Raw genomic sequence first — 22212 nt, 5'->3', positions numbered from 1 at the left:
GCAGGTCTTTTGATTATTGTTTTAAGTACACAGTAACAGAGCATCTGATGAATTAAACTGTTTTACTTCTTTATTTTTCATTAAGGAAGCATTCAAGAGTCCAAATGTGAGAATAAATATTTAAAAAGCGAATAGAATAAAGCATATACCACCTAACCATAAATATTTTTAATACTTTGAATATTTTCCAGGCTTTTTTTCTATGCATTATACAATACATACAGACTTGCAATATTTTTATTTCACTGTATCTTTAATAATATCTCAGGTCAGTAATTTTTTATCTATAATGTCTCTCTACATAATGGTAGCAACTAAGATTTCCCTCAACACCCACTTACAAAATTTACATGAACTGCTTCTGTTTGGAAAAAAATGGCCTGAGTCCCCTGTGAAAATCTGTCTTGCCTTCCTACTGCATTGTTCACCAAGAATTCCTAATCTTAGTGAAGAATACTGCCGTAAGCCCAGTTGTAACTACTGGTGAAATCTGGAAGGTGAACTTGACCCTTTCTCCTCTGTTAATGAGCAGAGAACTTGGATTTAGTTTCCTTTCTTGACTCACAATGGCATTTGAGTTTTCAAAAATGACTTCCACCTAAAATTACTACCATAACTTAATCAGTGTGTCATCCTACTACTCTGCAATTTATACTTCCCTGTGCAGCTAGAGAAATTCTTCTATAAACTCATTGTGGCTTCTTCTTGGTTAGCATCCTTTATTGTTTTTCTGTGATTTGAGAATCAAGTCCAAGCTCCTCAGATGTGGATGGTAAGTGTCTTAGTGCCCTAGGATTGCTATCACAAACCACCTCCGACTGGGTAGTTTATAAACAACGGAAATGTATCACTTACAGTTCTGGAGGCTGGAAATCTGAGATAAGGGTGACAGCATGGTCAAGTAAGGACCTTCTTCCAGTTCTCAGACTTTTTGGAATCCTCACATGATGCAAGGGGCAAGAGTGCTCTCTCAGGCCTCTTTTATAAGAGCTCTAATCCCATTCATACAGACACAACCCTTATGATCTGAGCACCTCCCAAAAGCTCACCTGCTACTATCATCTCTGTGGATTAGGATTTTAACCTATGAATCTTTTGGGGAGGGGCACTAAAGTTCAGACCACTAAGGTTCTTCATGACTTACAGACCTAAGGCCCTTTATGACCTATGGACACACTGAAATTTCCCAGGCATCTCTTCCTTGGCTGGGACTTTCATCCTTATTCTTTTTCGGACTGATTCCTTTTCCACCTCACATAAGTATTGCTTTTACTAGGGAGTCTCCTCTGTGTCCAATTAGCTTAATTGCTTTTGATGGCTATGGCTTTTTGTGTCTCCTGTACTAAATTGTCAGCCCACTGAAGACATAGTGCTTATTCATTTATCTCAAAGCGTATAAGACAGCCAGAAACATCCTCAATAATTTCTTGTGGAGTAGTTGAATGAATATTTTACTCAGTAAATCTCCCATTATTGGAACACCTATTGAAAGGATGTTACTGTTATTTTCATTTTTGTCTCCCATTATTTAAACATCTATTTAAAGGATGTTACTGTTATTTTCAGATTTGACTGCTATAAACAATATTTTTACTACTTTGTGCACACATCTGATAAATTATTTATTTCACTGTTTTCTAGAACTTAATTTTGAGAAAGTTTTGATGTTTGGCATTTTTAAGGTAGCAAGGTCAGAATGTGCTTAAATTATCACAGGATTCATAGCAGTACGCATGTGGTAGTAGGTGGACTCTGAAAAAACACAACAGTACTAATGCTGTGTTACATTTTATAATATTAGTATTCAAAAGGAGAATGAGTAACTTTGTATTAAAGTTAGAATAAAAGTGGGAAGGCAGTTGAATGTGGAAGAAAGAGCAAAGGGCCTGGTATTAGGAGATCCTGCCTTAACTAACTTCCAATTTATACATTAGTAAAGTAACAGTTCACAAGTCACTAACCTTTCTAAGATGGGTCCCAGTTTCTACCTCTGATGATTAGGAAGTTGCATTAACTGAACTATAAAATTAAGAACCTGTGATGAAAGTTCTCAGAAGAGTAGCATAAGATTGAAATGGCTATTTAAGTATGAATATTCTATTATGACAGAGTATAGTTCAAAATGCATTGATTTGAGAGATTTCTTCACTTTTTTGTTTTGAGTTTATGTTTCACAGTTTAATTTTCTTAGTGGCATGGTAGAGTTAAGTTTTATACACACACACACACACACACACACACACACACACACACACACACACAACTTTAAGAATACCAGCATATCAGAATTTAACTTGTGATTTTTTTTTTAATTTCAGAAAATTTTGATTACAATTACATTAATAAATCCAATTATTTACACCAAGATAAAGATATGTTGGCTATTCCATACCAAACATCTATTTGCTTTATAAATATGATGGATACTCAATAAGATATGATATGTAATTAGTATTTAAATCATAACAATTTTATATTGTGACATTATACCACTAGTATAGAGGAACTAGAATAAAATAAGAATACAGATATATTTTTAAAGTAATTTTAAAAACAATTTTTAAAATTCTGGAGCCTAATTCACTCTCCATATAAATTATATAAACATACATATACACATACATGTACAATAAATATAGAATTCCAGATAGTTTCTCTATAATTAATATGTATTTTACTCAATAAAACAATAGAATAAGTATATATCTTACTTTAAAAATGTCTTAATTAAAAATGTTGTATCATAATGTACTTACTTCAAATACTTACGTATTTAAATTAATATTTTAAAGGTCCCAAATTTGGGTAGATGGAATTTTAAGATACCTCCAAGATTTTCTGACAGAGACATTAAGTCATATTTTTTTTTATACTCCTATGTTTATGGTAATTTTTTTCATACAAGTACAAAACTAACATGTAAACATATATTGCATAAGATTTCCCTGAAGGATACATCCATTATACCATACATCTGCAAAATCAATTAAATATGTACTTTGTTATTTATGATGTGATTTTTAATGTGGGTAGTACTACTTATTAATATTATATAAATAAAATTTAATGTTTCGCATTCATTCAAATATTCCTCATTGTTTTACTCATAAGTTCCCTACTCTCATTCCCACTGACATGAGGATAGGAGAAAGAATTAATTAAGAAAAAAATGAGGAAGGGAAAAATCTAAAGCTAAAATTTCTGTATATGTCTATGACAGGGAGTTGGTTTAAATGTATATTTTCCCCTTGGCATTTGTATTAAAAGTAGATCATGAAGCAGTAAATTTTAGGAGTAAGTTTAGTTTGAAATGTATATAGATAGGTGTATATTTGTATTGAATGCAGTCTGAGAGAACATGAAAAAAATGTGAATTGCTTATCTTTAGGTCATGAGTTTAAAGTTGAAACTATTTTTCCATTTTCATGGTTATTATTTCAATAATGCAATCAAGATATTACATTGACCACAACATAAAATGAATATGAAATGCAAAATAAATATAAAATAAAAATCACCTGATTAAAGTATTTGCACTATTCATTATTACATGTAATTTTCCGACAAATATTTAAATTTGTGAGTTTCCCAAAAATTTGTGAAGAGAAGCACTTGTTTCTGCTTTAATGCAAAGTATGCTACTCAAACATACAGATTATATTTTATTGTGATTTCTGATTATACATTTTTGCTGATTTTATGACTATATTTGAATTATACATTATTCCACATTTTTTGTCTCGTATTTTGCTTACGAAGATTATTGGCTTCTACATTAATAAATCCATTTTTCTTTTCTTAGATTGTCATCTGTGCCTTTCTAATATTCTGTCATGGTCTACTAGTTGAAAGTAGAAAACCAATGCATTTGATCTATATTATAAAGTTTAATGAAGGCTCAGTTTAATTAAAAACTACACTGTTGGATTACTTTATAGATTTTTGTGTCTTAAAGTTTTTATTTGTGCTTCTGAGAGCAAAGTACATTTCTTAAACATCCTGGTGCTAATCTGAGTTTAATATGTTTGTCACCCAAAAAATGCAAATTGTAAAGTGAGTTTTAGAATTTGAAGTGAATAGTGACAAATAAGCAACAAGCAAAGAAAAATGGAAAGTATAAACAGATTCTCAACTTTGTAATTGAAATTAGAAAGTAAACCTTAATGCTTATCACAACTTAAAGATCATCTTGAATTCTGTAAGTACTTAAGTTGTCTCAAAAAAAAAAGAAAATGAAAAAAAATGGTTCTAGTCAGTGGCAGGGAACACAGTGTTTTGTGTTGCTGTTTTTCTTTTGTTTGTTTGTTGTTGTTGCTTTTAAATGTGTCAAGAAAAAAAATGAAACACTGAAAATAAAATGCCTAGGCCACTCTCTCTCTTTTTTTAAATAAAGCCTTTTCTACTTAACTTTGGAAAATTACATGGTGAGTTTAGACATTGGAAAAGCCACTTCCTCGTGTAATTTTTGTGGTGGGCAGCTCCTGATATGGCTCCCAATAATTCGCACCCATTGATAGCCATATGTTTGTGTAATGCCCCCACATTTGAACATAAGCAGTAACTGATGACTTTCTTCTAATAAACATAAAATGGGAAAAGTTGTGTCATGAGATGTTACTTCCAAGATTAGATTACAAAGGATTGTGATTTCCATCTCCTCTCTCTTGCCTTCTGTCGTGCTCACTCTGTTGAAGCCAGCAGCCATGTTGTGAGTCTCCTAAGAAGATGCCCAATTGCTCACATAACAAGGAGCCAAGGGAGGATTTTGACCAGTAACTTAACAAAGAACTAAAGCCTGCTGACAACCACATGAGTGAGCTTGGAAGGGTTCGTTTTCCAGTATAAACTGGAACAACTTCTGGCACCTGGAAGACAGCACTATTTGTGACCAGAGCCAAGAGACCCAGCTTTGCAGCACCTACTTTCCTGACCCAAAGAAACTGAGATAATAAATGTTGTTTCTATAAGCCATTAAGTCAGGGGATAATTTGTTATACAGCAATTGATAATGAACACAATATTACATAAATTATGTTCTGAATTCCCATAATGACAGATTCAACAGATGTAATTTCCCAGAAAATACACATACAATGAAATTAATTTGGGTAAATAGATATACTTAGTTACTCTTTCAATAGGAGGTGAAGAAAAAGAATTAAGAAAAATGTGATGAAGTACATATGCATATTCTAAAATAATAGAGAAAGAAATTTTCAATAATTCACAACTTAATCAAAAATGTATATGTACTCTATTTTTATAAGAAATCAGTGAAAGTTTAAGAGTTATGTATATGGTGGAACAAATTGGCATTCTAGAGGATAGCTTTATTGTCACCATTATAACTGTTCTAATCACTTTCTAATCACTAGTCTGCTAATAACTCATTGGGGGATTTAGGTAACTAGTCTCTGTGTCATGGATGAAGGTGCTGGATGAGATGATCATTAAGATACATAACAACTACTAAATTCTATGATTATAAATTCTGATTTCTTACATTTTTATACTTTAAACATCCTTATACTTTAGTGAGCTAGAGTAGAAATTATCATTGGAGAAAATACACTAAATATAGATTAAGGCAAAATTAAAATAAATGAAAACAATATTACTGGACTTTCAAAGAAATCTTAGGCCGGTTTTATGGAAAATATTGTATAAGTAAAATAAGACTAATTAAAATAATAGCTACTATTTTGACTGATTATGCTATTCCAGGCTCTTTGCTAATTTATATAGGCACCTTATTATTCCCAATTAACAGATAAAAAATTATATTAAATGAGAAGCCTGTGGACACACATTTATAAAAGAATGGAGATAGCATTTAAATTTCCATTCCAAAAGCTTAGAATCACAATGGGCACTGAATATGTATTATTCAGTTATTTTAATTTATTGAAAAAAATTATGTTAGGGAATGAAATATGTTTTAAAAGGCTAATTAATTATGTTAAAATTAGTTACGAGCAATCAGAAAAATGTTCATCAAATAAAGGATAAAATAACTTTCATAATTACAAAAATAGCACTTTTTACACTGGAAGTTAACACAGAGATTTGATAAAAGATTTATAGGTAACTTGTAAAACAGTTGCCAGAATATATACATTTTTCTTATTAATAGGTAATAATAGTAAAGTTGGATCATCTCTGAAATAGTGGGCATAATTACAGCTATTTCTCTCTTGTAATAGTGAAGCATCATTGCCTTTTCTCTTAAAGTGCAAATTTAATTAAGGGTGTGTTTAATTTAAATATCAGAGTTTTTTTTAAGCCAAATAAATCCAACTCATTTAAAAGAGCAATTTATGTGCTGGGTAATAAGCATGACACATTGACTCCTCAGGTGAAGCAGAAAGATAAAGATGGCTATATTTAATTTTTAAGAGATGTGACACATAACATAATAACTAACCTTAAGTAGGAAATCTCTGTGATTATATTAATCAGACAGCTTCTAAGATGTGAAATAAAGCCTCTTGAGTAACTAATATTCTGAGTGTTTTATTGCTGAAATGGAAGAAGCAAAGCTGACAGGCAATTAGATTAAGCAAAGGGTGTAGAGTACATATCCTAATGCTTGACTTCAAGAGGCAATATGATGTAACTCACAGAGACCCTCCTTTTTAGGGAACCAAAAGGAACTTTCACTTACCATTTTACCATTTCCAAGTATCGTTTCATGAATGGAAATAAGTTGCCATACTATATATTGTATCATATTGACATGTTTGAAATTCACCGGAAAAAAGTCCCTAAAATCATTTCATTGTTCTTTCAAGAAACAATACAATAGGTATTAATTGCTATTTTTTTTGTTTTGCACTGTACTATTTTACAGGCAATTAAAATAACTTCCAATGTTTTCTTCAAGGGTAAATGGAGAATATATATGCATTTAATTGAATCAGTACAAAGATTGATTGGTCTCATCTGTTTAGTCATCATCATTTTTATTTGGTCTTTTGATAGGAGGATGGTCAGAAACAGTTGCAGCATAAACTATGGATCCAAAAGCAATTTCATCGAATTAAGAAGCAAAGCTAATACTGAGAAAAGTCACACATTTAAATAAATTAATCACATACTTATAAATAGATTAAAACTAGAGCATCTACAATCTCTGAAATTTTAAAATACATAACCATTTATAAAATAGACACTTGAATCGATATAATCAAATCATGTTGGGTTCTTCTTCTTGGTGTATTCTCTGGTGGTTGACATTTTTCATAATTAAATAAATATATGCAATGAAGTAAACAAATAGACAAAATGTAATTTAACTTTTCATTTTTCCATTTTTAATCTTCAACATTATTTGCTAAAAATTTTTAAACATAGTTCCTCAGATCTTCTTAAGGTATGCAAATGCATATTTTCATTGAGAATTTTAGACCACGTTTATTATAATTTTCCATAATTTACTGTTATTCTGTCCTATAATTCAATAATAGATCTCATAACTTTCATTACTAATAAATGCATCTACCTATGTTATTAAATATTAAAATTGTTTCTTTAAGGTCATGCCTTAATAGCTTTAAATCTAGCCATTTTATTAAATTGCCGACAATACAGGCAAGGGGTATAATTCAGGAATTAGAGTGTCTCTATATTTAGATTGACATTTTGGTTCACTCTTTATTTAAACTGAATTCATCTGATAGTTCACACATGCTGCTTTCTGAATAGCATACAATTTTTACTGACCTATAATCGCTAATTTACATGTTAAGTACCCGAATAGAGACAGGTCAAATATTCCATATAATTCAGTCATCGGAGAAGAAAGTAGTAGTGCTCTCACAACTTTGAATTTTGACTACACTTATACAGGAATTTTGAACAAATTTATATGTTGTTAATTTAGAAATTAGGTAATTTGTTAATACAGTACATTTTGGGGTAACATAAAAGTTAAAATTATTTGGTTTTCATCTGTTACTTTGCTGGATGAATGTAAATTTTTCCTGATAAACTTTTGAAACAGCCTGTATAGAATTTTACAATTGAACTGATAACACAGAAATGAATACTCTGGAATATTCAATTCTATTTATTATAAAACAGCCAATTACAAATTTATTATCATCTGCTGTCATTCAGAGAACTGTACTTTCTAACACATAAGCACACGTATATGCAAATCTATCGTAAATAAATGTGTAATATAAACATATCTTCATTATTTACTAAGACATACCAATTAGGATGTAACTTAAAATAAATAACCAAATTAATATACTACATTTAAAACCTCTAGTTTGGTAATATGTTATATTTTGAATACTCAATATCACTGTATATCTTCTTTATCTGGTCTAATATTTTTCTTGGAAACAGGCATCCTTGCAAATCAATTTATTTTACATATTGCAAGCGATGCAAAAAAATAAAAAGTGTTGAGGATAAAATTTAATCCTGACAAATGTGACCTTTGGGTATTAATTTTATGAACAAATAGCATATGTTTAAAGATTAGTTGGTGTTTATGATTACATTTTTTACCACTTCTAATTTTTACTACCGTGTTTCCCTGAAAATAAGACCAGGTCTTATATTAATTTTTGTTCCAAAAGACACAGTAGGGCTTATGTTCAGGGGATGTCCTTCTGAAAAATCATGCTAGGGCTTATTTTCCGGTTATGTCTTATTTTCAGGGAAACACAGTAGTTATGAAAATTTGAACTTGGGAACCTAAAACTAATTACTATGCAAAGGTTAAGATTCATGGTGCCTTTTTTATTTTCTGACTAATTTGATTCTTTTATTTTTTTCTCTGACTCATTTTTCAAGTGCATAAATATAATCAGTGACCTACATACCATGTTTCTCCTACCCACCATGTTTTTTTGTTTGTTTGTTTTATTTGTTTGTTTGTTTCTTTTTTTTTAGGACTAGCCATTGGGCTTATTGATGATGGTTTTATACAGTAGTCCTCCTGCATCTAAAGTTTCACTTTCTGTAGTTTAAGTTAGCTGTGGTCAACCCTAATCTAAAAATACGAAATGAAAAATTCAAGAAGTAAACAATTCATAAGGTTTAAAATGCATGCAGTTTTGAGAAGTGTAGTGAAATCTCACTCTGTCTTGCTTTGTCCCACGAGGGACGTGAATCATTCCTTCACCCATGCTGGAGGCACTCCCAAACTTTAGTCATTTGGTATCAATCTCAGCTATCACTCTGACTGTTGTCGATCACAGTGCTGTGTTCAAGTAACCCTATTTTATTTAAGAATGGACACAAAACCATTCAAATAACTTTTATTAGAGTATATTGTTATAATTGTTCATTTATTATTGGTATTGTTGTATTAATAAATCCCTTACTGTGCCTAATTTAAAAATTAAACTTTATCATAAGTGCATATGCATAGGAAAATATAATATATATATGGTCCTGTATTATCTGAGATTTCATATATCCACGGGGAGTCTTGGAATGAATAAGGGAGGAGTACTGTACTTGAGTTAGTTTCCTTGCCATCATCAGGGGGGTATTTTTTATGCTTTTAAAGTTGTCAGCTGTCATTGAGCAAGTTACTGTGTGTCTTTTACAAAACATGAAAAACAATGAATGGAAATCTTTCCAATATATATTCAGTTATTTAAGAAAATGAAGACAATTTAACCTGAGGAATGGAAAAAAAATTGATTTTTTAAAATCTGCTAAAGAAATGGAAATATTGCTTTTGAGGAAAATACTTTAAAAGCTAACATATAATTAAACCAGTTGAATATCAGAGTGTGTCTGAAAATGTATATTCCTTGTATTAGTCTGAATTTTAATTTGACCTTTGTTTAATGCTATGCCCATCAAAATTCCAATGATGTTATTGAAGATATAGGAAAAAAAAAAACAAGTCCTAAAATTCATATGGAATCAAAAAAGTACCCTGAATAACCAAAACACTCGACAAAAAATAAAATACCAAAGCTGGAAGCCTGTCACTTCCTAGTTACAAAACATATTATAAATCTCCAGTAATCAGCAGACATAAAGACAGGTATAATCAGTGGAGCACAATAGAGAGCTTAGAAATAAACCAATGTAGATATAATGTTTGACAAAGATTCCAAAGCTATACAATGGGGAACAAATAGTCTCTTCAACAAATGATATTGGGAAAACTGGATATCCACATTCAAAAGAATGAAACTGACATACATTACACTACACAAAAATCAACTCAAAATGGGTTAAAGACTTAAATGTAAGACCTGAAACTATAAAACTCTTAGAAGAAAGCAAAGGGAAAAGCTTTATAACAACAGTCGTAGCAATGATTTGTTGAATAGGATACCAAAATAATAAAAAAACAAAAGCAAAACAGACAAGTGGGACAGACATCAAACTAAAATTCTTTTACATAGCAAAGGAGGCAACAGGATGAGAAGGCAATTTATGGAATGGGAGAAAATATTTTTAAACTATGTATCTGATAAGGGTTTTATATCTCAAACATGTAAGAAGCTCCTACAACTCCATAGAAAAACCAAAAAACCACCACCAACAAAAGAAAACAAAAACAACAACAACAACAAAAAAAAAAAAAAAAAAACTCAAAAAAGTGGGCAAATAATTTGAATAGATATTTCTCCAGAGAAGACATACAGATCGTCAACAGATACATGAAGAGATGCTCAACATCTTTAATCATGAGGGAAATGCATCAAAGCCACAATGAGACATCATCTCGTACCTGTTAGGATGGCTATTTTATAAATAAGAAAAAGAAAAAAAAAGGTGTTTATGAGACTATAGAGAAATTGGAATACTCTTGCACTGTTGATGGGTATGTATAATGGTTTATCCATCATAGAAAACACTATGGAAGTTCCTCAAAAATTAAAAATAGAACTACCGTCTCATCCAACAATCCCACTTCTGGGTATATTCCAAACAATAGAAATCAGAATCTAAAAGAGTTATCTGCATATCCATGTTTATTGCAGCATTATTCATAATAGCGAAAATATGGAAACAACCTAAATGTCCATTTATGGATAAATAGATAAAGTATGGTATACATAAATGGAATGTTATTAAGCTCTAAAAAATAAGAAAAGTATGCCATATGCAGCAACATGGATGGACCTGGAGAACATTAAGCTAAATGAAATGAGTCAATTACTGAAGAACAAACACGAGTCAATTACTGAAGAACAAACACCCATGAATCCACTTATATGAGGTATCTAAAGTAGTCAAATTCATCGAAGCAGAGAGTTAGAATGGTGGTTGTTAGGAGAAATGGGAAGTTGTTCAAGGGATATAAAATTTCAGTTAAGTAAGATGAAAATTTCTAGAGACCTTTGGTATGCCATTTTGCCAATAATTAACAATACTGTATTGTGCACTTAAGTATTTGTTAAGAGAATAGGTCTCCTTAAGTGTTCTTACCACAGTTTAAAAAGAAAAGAAAAAAATAGATGACCTTGGTAACCTTTGCTTCTGGTGTTACTCCAGTGATTATTTTGTGTTACATGGCAAAAGGGATTTTGCAGATGTAGTTAAGGTTACTAATATGTTGACCTTTACATAGAGACATTGTCTGAGTGGGCTTAATCTAAGTCCATGCACTCTTACAAAGCAGAGAGTTTTCTTAGGCTGGTAGCAGAAGAAGTCAGAGAGATTTGAAGTATGAAAAAGATTTATTTCACGTTGCTGACTGGAAAGTGGAGTTGGCCATGTGACCAGGAATGAAGTTGATCTATCAAATCTGAGAGTGGTCTCTGGCTGACTAACAGAAAAGAAACCAGGACCTTAATTCCATAACCACAAATACCTGAAGTCTGCCAAAGACCTGAACGAGCTTGGACACAGATTCCTCCAGAGAAGCGCCCAATAGACCCCTTGCTTAGGAATTGTAAAGCCGTTAGCTGAAGACACAACTGAGCCTGCCCAGACTTCTAATCTGCAAAATTTTCCGAGTCTTCTATAGGCAAATCCATCAGGTTTATTGACTGTATGCTTACATAAATAGTCCATCAGTGAGATTCAAACGGAAAAAGAACATATGGCTCTTGAACTTAGACTAAACTAGCAGCAAAATTATAACAATATAATATGTCTAAGCTATTCCCTCTTAAACCTATAAAGTACTTTTCTGTTACTAGTGCACAAGCCTATGCATGCACACACATTCTGTTTTCTAACAAATGCTGCAATATATATCTTAAAACTTTGTTTTGATTATGTCAGTTTTCTGTTCAGTATTCTGTTCATTTGATTTTGTCATTAACTGCCCAGCAGTTACTTTCTCTTTTCTACAAATTAAAAGTTTATTCTTTTGTTTGATAATTAAGCACCATATATCAGACTATCAGGCAAGTTTTTTTTGGTTTGTTTTCCACGGATGATCTTTCTGTTCTATCAGGTCTATTTTTTTGTGTGTGGATTTGTTGTTGTTGTTGTTGTTGTTTTATCCATCTCACACAATAAGATAATATTTCCATTGACATACATAGAATTTACAGTGTATTATTTATTCACTCAAATTATATTAGTCAATTAGCTAAACCTTCAATAGTAGGATGGAAATAACCAAGAAAAAATATTTTAGAATAAGGGAAGAAAAATAAAGTATAAACACTTTCATGGAACAAGTGAGTTGAAATATATTTAATTTGTTTTTCATAGCACGACCTCTAAACCTCATTTATTCCACAAATATTGATTGACCACTTTCTATATCCTAAGATGAACTTGGCCAGGCACCTTCCTCAGTATAAGGAATTTCCTGAGAGTTTACATTGTTATACTGGAAAATGTTCAAAAGGTGATTTATTATTATTATTAGTGACTAATTATAGTAAATGCCTTGTCACCTCTGTAGCTAAATGTTTGCCTACATTTATCACCATTCTAAACTTAAAGCCTATTTACTTTAGTTGAATGTTAAAGAAACAAAAGCAAGGTTTTTTGGGTTTTTGTTTGTTTGTTTGTTTGTTTTTGTCTTGTATAATTGAAAAGTCAGGCAAGGACAAGTTTGAATGCTAAAATGATGTCGGTTTTCTGCTTCCCTTTTCTTTTCCTCTGAAGTCCATTTTTCTTGAAGTTAGCTCCTTTTTTATGCAGAGGTCTGGATTTAAACAAATTTAGATGCAGATATTAAAGTTAAGACCAAGCCAGGTGACAAAAATGATTGCTCCATAAATCCCAGCATTTGTTTCTCAGCATCAGAAATCATAGAGTCTGATGTACATATTTGTGTTAATTTTTCTATGCATGAATAAATCACTTTGTCCACAGGACAAGGACTTTTCGGCTAGATCTGGCTCACATATTCTACCTTGTCTCACATGAAGACAACATACTAACTCTCAACAGGAAAAAGGTTATATGACTAGAAAAAAGAAAAATGTAAAGCGTATATAGTTGCAAATCTACTACTTTCCACTGGAACATAATGTCATCCAATACAGTATATCTGCTGATTTGATGCGTTTGTGGTTTCCAATTTTTATCCCATTTTATCAAACTCTTTGTCCCTTTGTATTATAGTATGCTATTATCTAGAATGTTCTTTATCTACTTTACTTTTTTAAATCCTACTTATGAAAATATAATTCAATTTATATACCCTATATGAAACCTTTTCTTCTCTTTCTAGGTTAATTTCTAGTTCCCTTAACACTTTATGATAGTTAATATCACTTTAAATTATTTTACCATATTACTTTCTCATATTACATTGGTAATACCTTAATGCCAATAAAACCTTAAACAACAATGTTATATCTCCTGGAATGTGATAGCATATTAGAAAAATACCAGTTTTCTAAGTACATTCTCAAAAAACATTTCTTAATTACAAATGGCTTTCTAAATGGAATCCTACACATATATAGATGTATGCAGATATATGCAAAGCTACATCTTGTCCTAAGATGGAGCATTAAATATGACAATTCAAAGCCCCTAAAGTTATTTATTTTTAATTATACAGAATAAAATTTACTTACTTTGCCACATCACTTAAAGCTACCTCTATCTGTCTAGCTCATCACAGCAAATATCTCAAGGCATTTTCTAACAGATTTTCATTTTGTTTTTTATATTAGAATTTAAAGTATACTATGCATAAAAAAATATTTAGCAAATATGTTGATTTAGAGCACAAATGTTCAGGGAAGACCAAGTACTAGTTAGATGAAAGTAGGTTAATTGGGTGAATTAAATAGATATTTACAAACTCTTGCTACTTCTTAAAAAGTTAAGCCTGTCTTAAAAATGAAGCTCCTTTATCCTTGAATCAAAACTTTTAATCATACTGATTTCTAAAATGTGTGAGTAAATGAAACAAAATGACTTTTGACACTTTCTAAGAACCCTAGAAACTAGACTGTCCATATTGGTTAGAGAAGGCAAGGAAGGGGTCTGTCATCCTATAGCCCTTATTCATACACTAAGTGCTTAATAGATCACGGACAATGAGACATTTGGGAGCTGGCCCTCTCATCTTCCTAAAATCTGGGGCTTTTGTGAGATGGCATGAAACGTTGGTTTACAATGAATTGATTGTGATTAGAGGAGATAGAGACAAATTTTGCATTCTCAAGTTAAAAAAAAAATGAAACTTTTCTATAGCTCCCTTAACTATGGGGTTAAATAGAAACAGAATTAAACAAAACATTCACATTAACTGGGCAAAAACTAAATACATACATACATACATACATACATACATACGTGAGTTATAAATTGCTCTGTATCCATGAGTAAGATGATAAAATGGTGATATTTCATATTTTGAGAACATATCTTTATTTATGACCCAAGAAAATTCTTGAGAGTAAATCAATTTTATGTAGAATTTGTAAATAAAAATCTTAGTTTAGTTTTGAAATCTACAGGAGTTCTCCAGATTTTCTAGTCAGTAAAAAGGAGACAAACTTGATTTTTGAATCGAAGGATGAAAGAAAACTCATTACATGGTAGAATGTTTTGTTAATGACTGTAATAACTGTGCAAGAAAAAAACACTATATTTTTTAAAGTATTGATCAAAATGCTAAAGTTTCTCTAACTAGATCACTAAATATCTATTGATGAACATAAATATTTCGTACATGTATATAATTCATTGGAGATTTTCTCTGTTTGAAAATTTTAAAGATTTAAAATCATATAATTTAAATAAATCTGTATCATTTGTCACTTTTATGCAAATGTTTAGAAACTAATATTTCTAAATATTCACAGTCATTCACATTTTATAGTGTTTAAAAGAAGGCATTTTTCTTATTATAAATTTAATTTTAAATGTAGTAGCAACCACATAATATATTTAAGTTATTCTTCTGAACAGTCTCTAGAAAAACTTTTTTGTTTTATTGCCATATATTACATTTTTATATACTATGAAAATTATCAATCTTCTCATGCATTATTATGTGTTTTATTTTCCGTAATATCTGAAAAGTTTGTACTTTCATATTTGTATACTGTCAGTATTAAAACATGTTTTTAATTAGCACCGCATATCTTGAGTATTACAGTAAAATATTTTTGTTTGCTACGTTTAAGAGCAGCATAGCATGGACTTATTTACAGTCTCAGAAAAGGTTCAGGGAAAGACTCTAGTATCAAATAGGTAGAGTTTTAGTTTTAGTTTTCTTTTAATACACTTACATATTTTTTTCCCTGTAGCTACATTTCATCACCCATTCTTTCCACTAGTGCACTTTGTTTCCCATTAGGCATGGTAAAAAATTTTGGCTTAAGTACTATACACTATAATGTATTTTGCTTAAGTAGACATAATAACATATTTCTAAACCTTTCCTCTGTTTCGCATTCATCTGTAAAGCTGACTAAAGGGTTGCACTGAGAAATTGATTACTTGGGCAATGAGACAAAACCTCATCTTTGATATTCAAAGATAATCATCTATCCTGAAACAAGGTAGCTCTATCACATAGTTACTTTTTTTATTTTCTATAATGCTAAATGCTCAAAATAGGAAAATATATCATCAGTCCCTTGAATTCCAATGCATGTACCGTTTTTAAAATAATTTGTATATTAACATTATATTATAATGTTTAAAGGCAGATGTCTTTTTCAAGGCAGTATTGTTACTTGCATAAGTTCAATTAGAATCTGTTCTCCTTGTAAAGGAAATTATTGGAAACTGGTTATATTACCAAGGCTTTGACTAGAATGTCATATTTGAGGGGGATATTCATAGACTCAGATATGACCAGAAAACTTTAAGAAATTACGACTGATTTATGGAAGTCAATAAAACCCTTGAAAATATCAGCCTGGCACCCTACAGGTTTCCCAGCAACCTTACCAGGTGAATAAAAAAGGTCACTTACTGGCAGGTATAGGAACCTCAAGATATTTGGGGGACTTTGAGAAGTGAAGAACTCACTCAAATCTTTCAGTATTCCAAAGTCTGATGGCAAGTCCTTGCCGTGGCATTTCTGACCTCAAGAGGACTCTTAAAGTTCAGTTTGAAGATTCCTTATGCAAAATTACAGCAAAGCATATTTAAAAGAGACTATATGTTTAATACTATCCCTGTCGGACTTACACAAATAATCAGGCCAAATTTATTGGAGCTAGACTTATTTTGCAAAGAAATTAGTCTTAGTTTAACTATATTTGGTTAAAATAATGGTGATTTTAGAAGACTTATTTTTCAGTAGCATACCTTTGAGGATATTAGATTTGAGTGCTGTTCATTGTCTTTGGAGGTTTTTTTTGTTTGTTTGTTTTAGTTTTCCTACCTGTAAACTGGGCTGGATGCTAAATTACAGTTTTCTCCATTATCTACCTGCCTATGACCATTGAGAACTAAAACTACACTTTTACCAAGGCTATGCAAGCTAAAGTTGGGCAACTTGATGTAAACTTTAGAGAAATCACTCTAACATAAAGACAATCGTACCTGTTGCAGAAAAATCACTAGAGATATCAAACCGGCAAATCAGGGGAATTGATCAGATTGTCGCTGGCTGCCTTCACTTGGTCTGAAAAGGCTTCGAGCCAAACAAGATCTAGATGTCTTCTCAACTGGCTGCCTTCAGAACTCAGAAACTCAGATTATAGTCTGTCTCACTAGCTAACCAATGTTTCTCTTTTGTTTCCATAGAGGTGCCTCTTATTAACTACCTGATTGCTTGTGCTATAGGCCTACCTTTAACAGCCTACCGCATCACCGCCTCCTGAAATAAGACAACTGTTTTAACTGAACTGAACTCTTCTCGAGAGAACAGTTTAATGCTATGTGGAACAATCTACCACCAAACTTTTGGAATGTGAAACTTCTCTGGAAGTTTCAGAGGTGGGGAATGTACAGGTTCAGAACAGGTCTCCCCAGAATGTATCACTGTGGCTTGTGAATTATTTTGAATTGAAGGCAATCAAGACCCTGTAGGTCCACAGAAAACTTCCCCTAAAGAATTTAAATTAGGGGCCTTGTCCATAATAAGAGCTATCATCAGAAATAACTTTTTTGACCCATCTCTATGGAAGGGCAAACATCTAATAACTGAACATCGGCTCTTATTGGCCTGCAGTGACCTCCCTTTCTTCTAAAGTCTAAGGTAGCTTAGCTCATCCTTATCTCCAAATGTCAGATGAGCATATCCTTTCTTCTCCGACCAACTCTGACGCAGGTTAATAGATGAGATTTCTACATTAGCTATGTGCATCCAGAAGGAGCCACGTAGTTCATAAAACAGTTCCATTTTACATCCAGATTGTTCTATAGTTTATGTGATTTTATGTGATGCTTCCCACGGAAGACTTCAGATAAATCCAGAGATTCTAGGTTTGTTTGCTTTAAACATTCGTAGCCAACCATGTCTATTTTAAAAGCATTCCAAAGATAAATACTATGTCTGTGAAGACCATTGCCCTTTTTTACCAATATGTTTGTCCTTAGTGTTTTTAGAAGGAGGTGAGTTCTGTAACCAGCCTTCTTACCTTCCTTGGGGTGTCCCTCCCTCTATATTAGGATTAAAAGGTTAATAGTTCAGTTGCTTAACCCTATTCTTCCCTGTAACATACCAGAATTTTAAATTTCCCGTTCACTCTCCGCAAATTGTAGTCTTCAAGGATGATGTTTAATGGCCAATAACTGGATTTGTTCACTCTGTCACTGATTTATTTGTTGTGTTTGTTTCAGTCATTCAATATTTATGGAGAGTTTACTCGATGACATAATTATTTGCCATGATTATCTTGAAGCCAAAATAGATATATTTTTGCCCCTAAAAAAAAATGATGACTACATCATCAACCTCAATTAAGAGGAGATAGGCTTATGTTTTAAATACGAATGATGTCGTTAAATGTTACAAAACATTCTGTACTAGATAATGAATATTTTTAAGGCCCTACTCCAGTTGTTCATAAATAAGAGGATGCTAATTTGACAGGGATTAATATCAAAATAGAAGGTAAAATGGAGCTTTCACTTACCATTGCTCTTTGGTTAGGTCAGGATCAAACTCATTAATAAAAGCAGCATTACTTCTATTGTTACAATAAGAAAATTGATAACACCTTTCCTGTGCCCAAGACATTATATCACATTCTCTTCATATATTATATCTGATATTAGACTGCACTGGTCAAATTCTTGCTGAGATAATGCAGCATTACAAAAACTCCCAAACTATCAATGGCTAAATAACACAAGCTTTTATTTCATACTTAGAGGTTATGTGTATTGGTTGAGATTAAATTGATCTTATCTGGGGTCAGGTGGATACATTTGGGGAAGGCTGGACTCCAGACTTTTGGTTGAGTCTAAGTCACCCCCATGTATCTTCATTGTGGGATCATGGCTGAAGGTAGATTCAGGCTGACAATGTTACATTCACTTGGGGCCAGTTTTCTCATGGCACATAGTGAAAACTCCAAGAAGACTGTGGGGAACTGGCAATGCCTCTTAGAGCTTTATTTCACAACTTAACCTACTTTCTCTTCTGTCTTCCTGTCCACCACAATAAGTGTCATGTTTCATCACTGTGGTATGTGAAAGTAAAATGAACCCACAAGGAAGCCACGGCAAAGTTCTGCAAAATAGAAATTATTTGGGGCAAGTAATACTGTTTATCACATACAACAGTGAATATTCGTTATTTTGCCTTGAGTGTCAATACCAAATAAAGTGCAGATTTACCAAGGAGAGGCTTAGCATATTAGCTCATTTCAAACTTTCACAAAATTTTTTCACCAGGAAGGAAATAAAATATGTGTTTGTGTATTCTTAAATTGCTATAAGTGGATATAGTTCTTGGGAAAGGAGTCAACATTTAAAATTTCTCTAAAATAATAGAATGCTAATAGAAATAGAAACCAACCCATACACTGAGATCAGTATGTGACCTACTATGGTATAATTATAAGAGAGGTAATTGTTCTTGTTTTAAATTAGAAAATCTTAAGATGACTGTCTTTAGAGAACATTATTTGAGGACTTTTTGTTTTCTATCGATGAGCAATAAATTACCATAAACATAATGGCTTGAAACACCATCCTTTTATTGTCTCACAGTTTCTGTAGATGAGAAATAGAGACAGGCTCAGCTGGTCTCTGCTTAGTTTCTCACAGGCCAAAGCCAAGATATTGAGTTCTTATCTGGAGGCTCTGGGAAAGAATTTTCTTTCAATATTATTTGGATTGTTGGCTGAATTCAGTTTCTTGTCATTGTAGGACTAGAGTTCCTGTTCCTTTTCTTGACTGTCAGCTAGAAACCCCTTTCAGTTTCTAGATGTCACTTGAATTTCTTTCCATATGCACCCTCCATTTTCAAGCCTTAGATGGCATGGTAAATCCTTCTTGTGCTTCCACTCCCTCTGGCTTCATCGTCTGCAAACAGTGAGAAAACTGCTGCAAAAAGGGCTGTGTGATTAGATTATGAACACCTGAATAATTTTTCTATTTTATGCAACTTCTTAATAATCTTACCTATATCTGCAACATCTCTTTTTCCATGTAGCATAACATAATTATGATGCTAACACCTGGAGGTAAAGGTCACTGAGGAGATCTTGAAATTCTGCTTAGCACAAGGAAAATCCTTTTTCAGACACATTTCTTATTCAAATTCATTTAGTAGCAGAATTACAGATTACCCTTTCAATATTTTTCCTCATGAAACTATCAGGTTTTCATTTCTCTAGGGAATTTTTTCTAGTTTGCTGTTCAATTACACCAGTTAAATTTTCTTCATTATTATTAAGAATTGCATACATATTAGAGAAATCATCATTCATTACCTTTTTCACCTTCTGGAAAAGACATAGGCCTACTTGCTTGATGAAAGTTGATATCTTTAAAAGCACAAAAACATTACAAAATTTTTCCTCACAAAATTGTAAGGTATACATTCAAAGTATTATCAACAGGCATATCTTGTCGCACCTTAAAATTATGAGCTGAATTAGTTAAAACTGATTTGTAAGAATGCCTGATATAATAGAATCACTATAGAAGTGTTGACTGACTATATCTAGGGCCCTATTTAGATAATTATTTGGTGTAAATGCACAGATGACACAGAAGAATCCAAGTACAGCAGAAGAATCCAAGCCCAGGGATGTCAAATACAGACTTTTCCACACACACACAAAAAAGTTATTTAATAACAATGCCCAGATTTTTACACCAGGATGCTGAAATTGCTCCAATTACAGAACATATTGTTATATAAATGTCAGTCTGTCTAGAGCAAGATCCTGCCACAAAGATTGATGTTAAGGACAGAGTGACCACAGATTTCAAAATAACACTAAACTGAGATCATTTGTGAGACATTTTATTAAAGTCTATCCTCTCTTCTTTTGAAGCATGCCTGTAATTCACGAACTGAGGTGACTTAAAAGGACCCGATTTTTGCCATGAAGATTTAATCTTTGGTTTAGAAAGTATGAAGAAAAACAGAATTTACTAGGACACAAAGAGCTTTTAAAATAGTCACTAACATGGCCATTGTAAATGTATAAGCAGCAGAATTGGTTGTCCCCACAATATCTGGAAGCCACCTACATCCAATGTCTTGTGGCTGCTTCCAATAATAAGCCAGCGATGGCATGGTGAATGCTTCTTGTCCTTCAAATTTCACTTGTTTTCTGCCCAGCTAGTATCGATATCAGTGTAGCCTGTTGCAACCATCCTTCAAACATACATGGCTACTCTGAGTTGGAATAAATACTTGATCTTCTGTAGTCAAACAACCACAGGCTCTCACATGCTCATATTGATCATCCAATTACAAGTGCAAATGTTGAGACTATAGCCAATTATGTAAACAGCCTCCTCCTTTAGTGATTGATTAAATGGTACCTCACCAGTATGATCTTGAGCTATATCTACCACCAGGACCCAAGTAATGCCAGTGAAGAGGCTCTGGGCACACTTTTTTTTTTTTAATGCTTTTATTTAAAGAGATATAACATTCAGTATGTGAGTAGGATTTGATGCAGGGCAATGTCAGATCAGCTTGCAGACATGAGTCTGGCGCATAATTTGTTTTATCCTTTAATCTTGTAAAGGATTAGTTCTGTGTAATTAATTTTAGGTCACAATTTTACTCAAGGGAACTACGTCAAACTCACTCTAAAAGCCCACTGTAGAATATATCTAAACATATCTCCTTGGTATTTATAAAATCGTAGTGCAACAAGTATGATTGAAAAAACAAGATATCTTTCAATCCAATAAATCCAATACTTCTCCTTTGAGTATTTTATGTTAGGATTATACATAAATGGATGTTACCTCTTTTGAGATTGTCTTTTTATAAGTTAGAGTAGAAGGATACTGAGAATGAAGAATCCCTGTACAGAGGTAATAGAATTTAGGGTAAAGACAACTGTTTCTTCCTGTTTATTAAACTTTAAATGATCAGTCTGCTCAGATATCAAGCAGTACACATTTTAGCAATCATCTAGGAAACCACAAAAATTATATAAAAATATCAGCATTTTTTATCTTGAAGGGGATGTAAAATTTTAGTCTGAATAATTTATTTCTGGAATGAAGAAACAAATGATTTGAAGATTCAAGGACAATTTGAATTACCCTAGAAAAGTTTTAGGATAACGTGCGTTTTTGGATTTTGCAACTATTGGTACTTTCTGTATTTCTAGAGATTTACAGTTTTCTTTTAAAGTAAATAAATTCAATAACATTTACTTTGCAAAGGAGTGAAAGACTTGAAATTGTGATGTC

Source organism: Rhinolophus hipposideros, assembly GCF_964194185.1.
Source record: "Rhinolophus hipposideros genome assembly, chromosome: 2".
NCBI classification, from domain to species: domain Eukaryota; kingdom Metazoa; phylum Chordata; class Mammalia; order Chiroptera; family Rhinolophidae; genus Rhinolophus; species Rhinolophus hipposideros.
This window is presented reverse-complemented; position numbering follows the sequence as displayed.